A 13,302-nucleotide genomic window follows, 5' to 3' on the forward strand; every position below is an offset into this window, starting at 1 on the left:
TTGACTTTTGAATATCGGTGCAATGGAAGAAATTTTTCTCTTAGCATGAAGTGGTCTGGGGGACTTTTGCCTCTGGGAATGATGGACCAAGGCACTAGTAGATGACTCCATTGCAGAAAACAACTGTGAAAATAGGATTTACTACAAAGCAATTACTCAATTACTTGGAGAATGAACAAAAGCATTCTTGTGTATTGTGTACACACTCAGAGGAGGGGACCAGGGGGCTTTTAGAAGTAAGTTCCTCATTTTTTTCATCTTTTAGTGTAGGACGACTAACAGTCTGCAGAGTTCCAGCAGTTGAGGCAGGCGGAATGGTGGGAAAACATATTGCCTTTCTGGCCAAGGGAACCAGAGGACTGGAGCCTGGGAAATGCGGCTGCTGAGGGAAGTAGGGGAAACCCAGAAAGGAAAGAGCCAGAGGAGGGATCCAAAATTTCTGTCCACATATCTGATTGATCTTTGGACCATGCTTGTGTTGAACAGACTCAGAGCAACTAAGTTAAAGAGAAAAAGTCTGGAGAGAGACTGAAGCTTCTGCCCCCAAATCAGAACTTCAATTTAAGCCCAACCAAAATAACTGTCTGCTAAAATGAAAGAAACAACCTGTGTTGGGGAGAAGAAAACCACAATGTCCAGAATCTCTGCAATGTAACATTCCAAATACCCAGCATAAAATCTAAAGTTACCTAGGGTATGAAAAACCAAGAAAATGGAATGCAGTAGCAAGAGAAAAGAAAATCAAATGAATCCCACCCCAAGGTGAACCAGATTTTAGAAATAACAGACAAGGACTTTTAAGTAGCTATTAAAACTATCCTTAGTGAGGCAAAACTAAAATATGCTCACAGTGAATTAAACGATGAGAAATCTCAGCACAGAAATAGAAATGCTAAAAAAGAACCAAATGGAAATTCTAGAGCTGAAAATTGCACAGGTACAATAAACCTCACCAATTTGTCCTGAAGACTAAATGCACATTTGGTAACTTATCTAGGATAGTGCCTTCTGTAGATTTCCTCTACTTCTCTTTTCCTTCAGACAGTCAGTCATGATGATAATATGACAGTTGTAATTTTGGGTCTAATGTAGCTTTCAAGGTCAAGTCTTTAATTGATACACAAGTTCTTGGCTGGAGCAGATGTTATTATTATTTTGGTGGCTTAAACAGTAAAAATTTATCATCTTACAATTCTGTAGGTCAGAAATCTGACACTGTGCTACAATCAAGGTGTGGCAGGGCTGCGTTCCTTTCTGGAAGTTCTAGAGGAGAATCCATTTCTTTGGCTTTCCAGCTTCTGGAGGCCACCTATATTTTTGGTTCATGGCCCCCGTTCTCCGTCTACAAAGCAAGGAACAACTGATGGAGTCCTTTTCTTGCTGCCGTCTTTTCTAGAGCCTTCGAAGGTCCTATGCTCTTACAGACCCCGGTAATTGGATTGGTCTTACCTGGATGATCAGGATAATCTCTACATCTCAAGGTCATTAACCTTAATCACACCTGCAAAGTCCTTTTTGCCTGGTAAGGTAATATATTCACAGGTTCTGGGGAATAGGATGTGGACATCTCTGTGTGGGGATTATTTCTCTCTCCTCCATTTCCTCTGTTCTCTCTTCTTGAAATCCTAATAGGTGGATATTGGTCTTCTCCATCCCTTGATTTTTCTGACGCATTTTCCTTCTCTTTGACTCTCTGATCTTTCCTGTGCCTTGTCCAATTTTTTAAAATAAAATTTTTATTTTAGAACAATTTCAGGTTTACACCAAACTTATGATGATGGTATAGGAGCTCCTTATATCCTGCACCCAGTTTTTCCTATTATTAACATCTTACATTAGTATGCTATATTTGTTACAATTAATGAATCAATGCTGATACATTATCATTAACTAAAGTCCGTACTTTGTTTGGATTTCCATGATTTTTCCCTATTGTCCTTTTTTTGTGATTGTTCCAGGATTCCATCCAGGATACCAAATTACATTTAGTCATCATGCCTCCTCTTGGCTGTGGCAGTTTCTCAGACTTTCCTTGTTTTTGATGAGTTTGAGAGTTTTAAGGAGTAATAGACAAATATTTTGTAGAATGTCCCTCGGTTGGGATTGGCCAGATGTTTTTCTCATGATTGGACTGGGGTTATAGGTTTTTGGAAAGAAGACCAGAGAGGTAAAGTGCCATTCTCATCCTATTACATCAAGAGTACACACTATCAACATGACTTATCACTGTTGATGTTAACTTTGCTCACCTGGATGAGGTGGTTTTTGTCAGAGTTCTCTACGTAAAGTTCCTCTTTTCCCCCGTTTCCATCTTATTCTATTTGGAAGGAAGTCACTGCGTGCCGCCCACACTTAAGGAGTGGGGAGTTATGTTCCACCTCATTGAGAGTGAAGTAGCTACATAGATTATTTGAATTCTTCTGCAAGGGAAACTTGTTTCTTCTCTCCATTTAGTTATTCAGTCATTTATTTCTATCCGTATGGACTCATGGTTATTTATTTTATACCTTGTGTTATAATTAAATAGTACTTTATTTATTTTGTTGTGCAACTTTTTCCACCTGGCCATTGGGAGCTCTTTCAGTCAGTTCCTGTGTCCCTGTAACATACTCCATCAGTGTGGTTTTGTTTGTTTTCTTGTTTGCTTGTTTTGGAGTGCTTCCTTATTTTCTAGCACTACACAATGCTACAGGCTTATCTTGTACACTTCCTGTCCTGCCCCTAATATCAGCCATTTCTTCAAGGATCCTTAGTTCCTTTTACTGGAGAATGGTGTGAGGAACTAAGATCTTTGCACTAAATGTGCTTGGTACTACTGGCGTGTTGTTGCTTCTATAGAGGCCCTCTCAGCTGACAGAACAGAGAAATACATGGTATATACTAATGCCTGTATGTACACATATCTATAAATATTTCTAAAGGTAATCATCTGTATTTATATTAGCTAAAGATGAGTTTATACTGATGTCCTTAACTCTATTCCATCACCAAATGGATCATTCTAGCCTACTCCTCTTTCTTATCTGTAACCTTCCGCTCTAACAGTGAGACACCTGACTCCCATCAATACCGTTTTTTTTGACTATTCAGCATCTCTACTTCCTTTGGTTGGTAGTTGTATCCACATTTTTCTCCGTAAACCACTCTTTCTGCACTCCCAGTCCACATAATTCAGTGGAGTTGACTCGACTCATTTGGAGTAATGGTTGCGTTCATTTATGGGGCCCTGGCTAAATAGCACAACCATTCTCCTTGGCTATGGATACTGGTTCTGTGGGAGACATTATGCCCAGGTTGGTTCAAATTTCAGGACTTCTGCAGGAGTAAGTGGAAAAGAGAAATTTTCTTTCTGTTGACCTTGGAGCTGTGATGATCCCCTGGGGAATTAGACTCCATGAAGTGAAAGCATGCCTGAGAAAGATGCAACAGAAAGGGAAAATTGACCAAAAGATAGATGGAGATACCTTCCTGATGCTTTCATCTGAGCACCTGGATCCATTCACACCTCCGCATGAGCATTTCCATTGTGAACCTGTAACTTCTCTATTGTGCTTAAGCCTGTTTGATTTGGATTCATGCCATTTGTAACCAGAATCTCTGAGTTCTTTGCCTATCTAGGTTTAACTGGATTTTATTAAAGTTGTGATCCTGAGGCACTGGAGTACAACACACATTAGGATAATATCCTTTAATCCCACAGATTTCACTAAACACAAGGTTAACTTTTAATCTATTGAGAGTTATATTCTAACACTAGAGTTTCTTTTGTGTCAAAACTAAGTAGAGAGCCAGCCTTGATGGCCTAGCGGTTAAAGTTCAGCATGCTCCCCTTCAGCGGCCCAGGGTTCAGTTCCCAGGTGGGGAACCACAACGCTTGTCTGTCAGTAGCCACGCCGTGGCGGTGAAGAACTGGAAGGACTTACAACTAGAATATACAACTATGTACTGGGGCTCTGGGGAGAGGAAAAAAAAAGAGGGGAAGATTGGCAACAGATGTTAGCTCAGGGCGAATCTTTCCCAGAAAGGAAAAAAAACAAAATGAAACAACTAAGTAGAAATTTTACGCCGACTGCTAGGACAAATTTTAATTCATGTCACTAGAAAATAAAGTGCTATATCTGTCTTTAATAATGAATTGGAGCAAAATGAAAATCATTGAACTTTTCCTCCCCCACTCCCTTATGCATATTTTCTTTCATTTTCTTTTTTCAAACTACGATTTGTCTGAGAACATGTAAGCTCTAAAACGAATCATTTCCTTCTCATTTTATCCTTTTTCAATCTGATGTCACTATTAAATTCTGCACTTACAGAGAAAAAGTGTCAGTGAGTCAGAGTTCTTGGTATTGCTTAGATCTCTGTTTAGCTGTACATTTACATTGAAATATTTGCTCTTAGAATTTTTAAAAAAATCTTTAGAGCAATTACATTTGTCATTATCCTATTGACCTCTGTACCTTGTGTGAAATTTCTGCCATCATTTCAAATTGTTTGATTACTTTTTTGAATGTTTGAACTAATTCTCAACTAGAAACAATGTTGGAAGTAATTCCCCAACTGCAGAATGCTAACAACAGGTGAGAGGAATTGATCAGTTATTTGGTTCTTTTGAACAAACACTTTAGAAACTTTAATGTTAGGAGGATACATTTATTCATGATCCTGAGCTTTCCTTCCAGGTGGAGAGACACTCACTGTGTCTCAGCGCTGGTCTTTCGTCACACCCTCCCTCACCACAGACCCTAGGGTTCTCCTGATGATGAGTTTGGGAAGTGGAAGTGCGCATGCATGGCTCTTCCTTTTCCTCTGCTCTTCCTCCCAGTGGAACTCCTCCAGGAAGCATGTGCCCTGTCTTAGCTCAATCATACTGTGTACAAGTAATCAAGTCCCTGCTGCCTAATGAGCACAGTTTTGGCCTTAACTATGTCTGTAATTGTTACCTCTCTTTATAAGCCTTGGATGGCTATTTTATGCCTCAAAATATTTAAACTGTCTTTGATCTCACTAAGAGTCCTTATAAACTGTCAGATCTTTTAAAAGAAATATGTATCTTTTTCTGATGTTATCTAGGTAATACCTAAAACAGCATGGGCAACAATAGCAAACCTCTGTGACCCAATCATTGGAAGGAAAGTTTAGTGGAATCTCATTTTCGAACTTCTTTTCCCCCATTTACTCCCTGTTCAAAGATGTATCTGGACATATTTAGTGGCAGTGGTTGTCTTAGCCCAGGTGAGCTGTCTCCTGGGTGTGAGAACATCTTACAGCTCCTCTTTTTCTCCTCAGGGAAAGGAGTTGGGGATACTATTGTACATGAGTCAAGACAGGAGAGAAGGGGAGAAGGAAGCCGTTTTATGACCAGAGTCAGCTTGGACTCTGCAGAGAAGGTGATAAGGAAGCTTTGCAGTGATGAAAAAGCAGAAAGGATGGGAGCTGATAGACTAACTCAAGGAATCACGAGTAAATGAGGTTAATTGTTTAGGGATGATAGAAGAAGAAATGTTGTTATACGCTTGTATTTGCTGATATAGACTTTAAAATATTCTTTGGGGTGAAGGAGCTCCCTCTCAAACCGTGCTTGTCACTCTATAAACTAAATTAGAATTAAGGCATACTGTTGACACTGAGTTTTTTTCCTATTTTTATTCTATTGCCTTTGCAATGTCATTACATAAGGTACTTTGGGTCAAAAATAGAACTGTGTGTATAAAGCAGCCAAATGAATCAAGTGAATATCACAGCATTTTCCAATCCACCAGTCAATCTTAGAAAGGGTGATTATTCATTTCTATCATTATCCTTCCCCTTTCTAAAATGGAGATAGAGAGTAGGAAAGGTGAAAACCCTTGAGAATCAAGTCTAGACATTCCATAGAATATTGAAAAAGAGCACATTTACTGTCCATCTCATGCTGCTGAAACTTTCCCTCTAGCATTGTCCAGAAATTCTTGGCAAACAGAAAATAGTTGGATCCCTGGTCAGCTCTTACCCTCAGGTGTAATGGATGTGCCAAGCCTTAGAATACCTGGCAAACCCACTGCCCATTTATGAGCAAAACTCTCCTGCCAATTAACCCTCATGGGAGGACAACCCTGTGACTCTAACAGTTTTTATCCCTATTGTAAGTGTAAGGGGAAAAATTTGGTTAGATTAGGGAGAGTAACTGACTGAAGGTCAGTCTGTCTAAGACTGGCCAGAGTGCTGTTATCTGTGTGGTCTACTTAGGAGGGAAAAAAAAGCCAATTTAATCCTCTATTTCAGGAATTTGAACTAAGTTTTAGTTGGCAGTGTTGTTTAAGGTTGAAGGTTGGACATGTGCCCATAGTGAACAGCAACTGTAAATACTCAAAAGAAGCATGTGGACAGAGATGGAATTGATACACAAAGAGAAGTAGAGAAAGACACCTACTTTTGACACCTTGAGAAAGACATCATTAGAAATAGAGGACACTGAAGGAGTGTCCAGCCCCTAGGGTCACCTCAGACGCTGATGGCATCCTAATGATGTGCCCATTCCTGTCTATGGGTCTCTGTTCCTTGAATCTAAAACACTAAATTATGTTTTCAACATAAAATGAAACAACGCATTTATTGTTAAATGTCCCCTCAGACTTCTCCAGTTTAGCTTTTTTGTTTGTTTGTTTTTTGTGAGGAAGATCAGCCCTGAGCTAACATCCATGCTAATCCTCCTCTTTTTGCTGAGGAAGACCGGTTCTGAGCTAACATCTATTGCCATTCTTTCTCCTTTTTTTTTCCTCAAAGCCCCAGTACATAGTTGCATGTCATAGTTGCACATCCTTCTAGTTGCTGTATGCGGTATGCAGCCTCAGCATGGCTGGAGAAGCGGTGCGTAGGTGGGCACCCAGGATCCGAACCTGGGCTGCTAGTAGCAGTGCGCGCGCACTTAACCGCTAAGCCATGGGGCCGGCCCTCCCCAGTTTAGCTTTAATGGCAAAACTTGCGCTTCCTTTTATGCATAAATGAGCAAGGCCACAAATTATGTTCTTATTCAACAACATTTATTCAATATTTTAGAATTGAAATATCTCAGCTATTTCAGGCTATCAGGGAAGTTTCTGTTGGAATGTTCTGTTAGGGAATGTTACAGTCAAGCATATATCGTATTTTCTTTGGCCACAAAATCTAGTGTGATAAATGCATTATTTTTTAAATTTTTCTGTAATTGAATTTAATCTGAGCTTTCACTATATCTAGTGTCAGAAAACTGAATCTGATAAATTCTGTAAACTCACTCACTTCAGTGTTTTCTTAGTCATTTCAGTCTCCCCATCCTAGGTGTTGTTCATGGCTTAGGGGCACTGGGCTACTGCTGCTATATGGATTCCCTGCCAGCGAGCAAGTCCTGTGTGGATCTTTGCCTTTGGTATTCATTCTTGTACCCTTTGAGATGTCCCTGCACATGTTTTAGTCTCCTAATGGATAGCATAGGCCAGTGCTTCTCAAACTGTAGTGAAGGATGATTTTTCTCCCTAAGTTTTTGTTAACCAATCCTAGTATGCAGCTCATATGGCATGCAACTTAGCACATGAATTTGAAACTACAAGTTGGTTTATATCTTCTTCAGAAGGAGAGTCCATTGATCTCACATTTGGGTGTTGTGATAACGTCAAATTGCTGTAAAATTTCTAAGTGCTTATTCTCAATTTCTGTGATTGTTTCATCACAGACTCTTAATAACCAGTTTGTGAACCACCATCTATCCGTGGATCATACTTTGAATAGCACTGGATAAATTCACTCTTTTCTGTGGGTCCACTTGTCAGAACCTTGAGACATGAAATTTAAGTCATCAGCTCACTCAGCTAACTTGTGTACCCCTCTTGAGAGCATGGGAAACTTTGGAATGTTCTTCTGTATCATTCCTGTAAGAAACTTGATGTTCTGTCTCAGACATTCTCTGCCTAAGCACTCATCACCCCAGTGATAGTGGCCATGGAGACACTCCTCTTGAGGCTTGTCACCTCCCTAGGCTTCAACAGGAAGGAAGACACATGTTCCCCCCTCTCCCCAACTTCTGCACTCCTGGAGGTCCAACCTCACCTTGGGGCTTATTATGGCTAATACTCACTTGGTTTGAGTTCTGGCATGTGTGGGAACACTAAGCCCTTCTCAGGGACTTTCCAGCGTCTAACATCTTTATCTCCTCCTTTCTTAAATTCCTTCCTATGCCAGATTAGGCAAGATTTAGCTAGTATTGAAAGTGGAGGTAGGGAATATACTGGCTCTTAATCTCTCTTATTTTTAATCTATAGAATACACCTTTATGCCTTTACTTCTTTAAGCCTTACTTTTGAGAAACGAAAAGACAAAAAAACCCATTTTTTATTTAACATTCCCAAATTTCCTCTTTGACAAAGCCTTCTCCCTGAAAGTTCACATGTCTATTTTAAATCTCAAAGTTCAGACTTTCCCTCTGTTTCTCTGTATTCAGTCATGATGGCCCTTGGCCAAAGCAGTGGAGTCATTTGGATGAGGAATGGTGGGACACTTTAGGTAATTTCCCAAAAATAACCCTGCTACATGAGTATGCATGCAGCCTGGAAAACGTTGCTCAGAGGCATATAGAAATCTGCTTTTAGCAGTGATTTTCTATTTCTCAATTTTCAAGTGTCTAGACTGTGTAACCAGAATTTTCAGGAAGGTGTGGCAGCTGTAGAGGACCTGGCTCAGATCATGCTTCTAAAGCACCTGCTGCATGGGGCATAGCTGATTGACAGTCTCAGCCGCCACATCTTTGGGTGCACACATTCATGTCAAGTCGTGCTTCCCTGAGGCTGCTCCCAGCTAGTGACTGAGCAACATGGAGGGACTAGAACGAGGAATTCCTGCAGTAGCTTTGACTTGGAGAGTCCCCATTAGCCTGGCTGAGACTTTCGTACAACTGTGCTGCAGTCAGAGGCTCTTCCTGCCTAATCTTTCCTTCCCTCTCTCCTCTATCAGGTGTGACTCTTGCATTGATGTATGAATTTTCTCTCTGCCTACTCCTGCTCTTTCCTCCTTTATCCTCCACAGGTTTTTCCATAAATACATCTGTTGCACTTATAGTCATGTCTTGATGTAGATTTCTCAAAGGACACAACCTGACACAGATTGGTAGCATTTATAACCCTTGAAAACCACTGGTTTGATGCACAGAACCCTCTTTTTCAAATAAAAAGTCATGAGAAAGGTCAAGATATAAACCAAGGTATAAACTGTGGTTTCCTGATTGAAGTGAGTCCAGGTTTCTCAGAGCTGGGTGGGTTCTGGGGGGAGGGGAGGGGGGGATGGGGCTCCTGGACTCTGTGGAAGTGTTGGGAATCATGACATCCACTGCATTTTACAGACGGAACTGGTGCATGAAGAAAATGTGACGGGAATCCATGTACTGTTCCTAACCCATCTTAGGATATAATGTGTTGTCCTGTACTCTGAAGGAGTAAGCAATTTAAGTCCTGATTGTTCTAATATGCGCATCATTGGGAGACTAAACAATGGTGGCCCTTGGACAGAAATGTATGCCTAGGAATGAGCCTGAGCTATTGCTTCCCTTCTCCTGTCTTGGGCAAGGGGAGGAGTTTGTGTGACATACCATCCACATTATTGGTATATCAGCTAATTTGCTTTCGAGCTTCCTGGGACTATTGCAAATAAATTACAGAATAATTGGGATACCTGGTAGTCTCCGTATAGTAAGGTATAATATCTCGTCGGTCACACCACCCCATTCTCCAGGTAGTAGGAGGTCGCTCTGATGAGAAGTAAGTCATTAACTTAATTTGATTTGGTTTAAGTTTCATGACTGGTGGAATGTATATTTCTTCATGTGGAGACCTATAAAAACTATGCATCTAGCCTCTGTCTCTCTTTTATTTGAGAATGCCCAGAGCTTGTTACAGCTAGGTAGGATGATCTAAGACACAAAGACAATTACTTTGGCAATTGGGTGCTGAAGGCAGGGACTTTACTGCCAGGATGACCACTGGATGGGATCAGGAGGCTCCCAAAATATTCTGTTATGCCAAAAACCAGCATTTGGAGAACTGTGGATATTAAAAGACAGCTTGGAAATAAGGAAAGTAGATTTGTCTTAAGGACTGATTAGGAAAGTTAAGATCATAGAGCCAGGCTCCAAGTAAAGGGTATATTCTAGCAGAAGGCATAGATAATAACAACTCTCAACTCAGGAATATGTAGTGGCATCTGAGAGACGTGAATATGTGCAACAGATACTCTGTCTCCTCCCCACCGTCCCTCCCTCTGCTCCTCCACTCTCTTTCCTTCTTTTCTTTCTTTTTGTTGGAATGAACTAATCAGACAGACCAGGGTTGGGCTATTGTTTCTGCTTTTTGTGATTGAGGTAGCCTTGGACAAATGATGTAATCTATATGCCTCAGTACCTTCTTTTTAGTGAAGATAATAAAACACATTTGCAAGGTCAGTATGGGAATACTTGAGAAAATATCTCTCTCACGAGACACTGTAAACTTGGCCTACTGTAATTTATGTTTATATAGTACTATATAGTACTCTATGGTGACTGGGTTTTTAAAAATAAAGCTTTTTGGGGTGCTGTGGTTAGTGTGTTTTAAGTAGAGGGCTGGTGTAAGTCTAACAGACTACTCCAGGGAAGTGATTCTCTGCAGAAGCCCTGAGCCAAATGGAAGTTGGCTTCTTACTATGAAGGTCTCTAACAATTTCATCGCTTTGCTGGAATGCTGTTAAAGGCTTAAATGGTTCATAGTTTTGTAAAAGTCTAAGACGGTAGACTAAAAAGACTTAAATGATTTAAGCCTTCCAGTAGCAGAGTTCATTCCCTTTTTGGGATCTATCTCTTACCCCCCAGGCACTCCTGCCTTTCTCCATTCGTGCGAGGGTTCTCAATTTCTTCTGTATGCCTGCAAGGCTTTGCGAACTATGCTAGTATGGACCTCTACTTTACAGGAACCATGTAAAATGGCGAGGTCTGAGGCACAAAGCTAGTTACACTGATTCTGTTGTCCCACCTGCTTTGTCTTGTGACTTTGATTCCCTTAGAATGCTGGTGAGGAAACTGAGCCCCAGCCAGAGGTCTTATAGCTTATGAATGGAGGTGCCCATTTGAATCCAGGTCCGTTGACTTAAACTTGGGTGATCTATCATGCCTGGATTGTTACTTTGCCCTCTGATACTTGGTCTTCCAGGCTCTTTTCTGTCTACTTGTATACTGATCTTCTATTTTAACCCTCATTCTCATTCTTTGAGCATACTATGATTGAATGCTTACCATATTTGGTCCTCTAATACCTGCTGGCCCTTTAAGACTGGCTTTAGCTTTCCTGCTCAAGTCCATCACCCTGTTATCAAAACCTGCTGTGCACCTGGAGCCCTCCACCACCCAGCTGCACACGTCATAAGGCACATTAGATTTGCAACTTGCGCAGCATTTGGAAATCTTTTCTCTTAGGTCCAACACTGAATCTTTTTGACGACACATCTCGCTGTATAATTTCGATTAATGTAAACTTTTAAAAGTTACCTCAAATTAACATTTGCCACAAGTTCAAAATTAGAGAGAAATAATGTCAAGTTTAAATAAAAGCAAGAGTCTAAAATCTACGTAAAAAATTGGATTTAACTTTCCAGTAGACTATGAGTCAGTTTCCCAAACACATTTTTCTATAGGGAGAATTTTCTGTCTATTTGACCAGATAAATTTATATTTACTTTATGCTTTGGTTTTGTAAAATGGTCAGCAGCAGGAACATGGAGAGTTGGAAGGAGAGTAAGTGGTATTAGAAAAACATGGACTCTATCAGTGCAAATATTGAAGCTATAAACTCTCTTTGGAAGCTGTCTAAAAATCTGAATAAAAGACTCAGATCATATTATAAAAATTGTATTTCTTTCCCAAAGTCAACTACTAACAAAAAAAAAGTAGAAAGCTGATTGTCCCATCACACTTTACATTGAAGAGGAATAAAACAAAATATTTTCAAAAATGCCATTAAAATAATTCAAAATAAGATATTGAACAGAATTTTAATAAAAGACTAAAATTTAGACAAATTATAATTTGAACAAAAAAGGGAGAAAGAAATGAGCTTATAAAATAACGCCAGCTGTTGATTTAAAATAGTTAAAACTAAGTATTTGTCTATTGCTTTACAGATTGCAACTGGAGATTACAGGGTGTTTTGTTTTTTTAGCGGAATTATTTGTGTAACTACCAATTGCTTTATGGCTACGGACTGTGTAATAGAACCTGTTAATGGAATCCAGTTAGTTCAAAGGAAGTTCAAAGGAATCTCTAAAGAACAGCAAAAATGCTGATTTGTTCTTTTATGCAATTGGAAGAAAGCAACAAGAATGATGCTAAAATTTTAGTGTTTTGACATCCGTCCAGCTTTTGTTTAGGTTTATTGCACTTTTCCAACATTGACGAACTTCCAAATGTCATACCTCTAGCAGAAAGTGGCACTTACTTCCTATTGAAACTTTCTCAGCATGGACTACAATAAATTGTTGGTCCATAAGGAAGGAGTTATGGGAAGATACCGACTCTTTCTCATCTGCCCAGGTGACCATTTGAGGAGGGAGGAAGTAGAGGCAGAGAGGCAGGAGAAATTGCATCATTGACTTGCCTGTTTGTACTGGAAGCTGAAGGGCTACTGAGGCATTTCTGAGACAAGTTTTCCAAAACCCTTTGTTCTAACAGTGATGTCCATATTCTGCTACAATCTGTGGATGTTATAATTAAGAAATTCAAAATACATAAACATTGAAAAGTGATTAATTATTACTTGCAAACTTGCTTCAACATTCCATCCAGATCATGTAAAATGTATATTCTGACCACAAATTCTCTCAGAAGCTTGGCTCATAAAATGATTGAATCTTGTGAAGAATGGGTGGGATCGTCTAAATTACTTGAAACAATTGAAAGTAAAACCTAAATAAATTCATGGAGATTTTTATCCTCATGTGAATAAGAAGAGTTTTTTCAGTCCATGTTGATAGAATACTTCACTCAAGTCATTAAAAAGGAAATTTCACAAAACTCCTCTCAAAGGAAACTGAAGGACCCATTAGAGAGGTTTTAGAATTTGGAACGAAAATAAAGACTATCAGAAATTTATAAAATATTGCATAGGCCAAAAGAGAGTGAAGAATGGTAAAGTTAGAGCCTTCCCTAAATATTGTGGATTTCTTCCTACAGTGATGCTCAAAGTTTCTGTTATCTAAACCTTCAATTTGCATGGGTATACAGTACATTTAAGTATACGCCAAAGATCACAGCTGACTCAAAATAAGTATCTCTGG

Source organism: Diceros bicornis, chromosome 11 (genome assembly GCF_020826845.1).
Source record: "Diceros bicornis minor isolate mBicDic1 chromosome 11, mDicBic1.mat.cur, whole genome shotgun sequence".
NCBI lineage: Eukaryota > Metazoa > Chordata > Mammalia > Perissodactyla > Rhinocerotidae > Diceros > Diceros bicornis.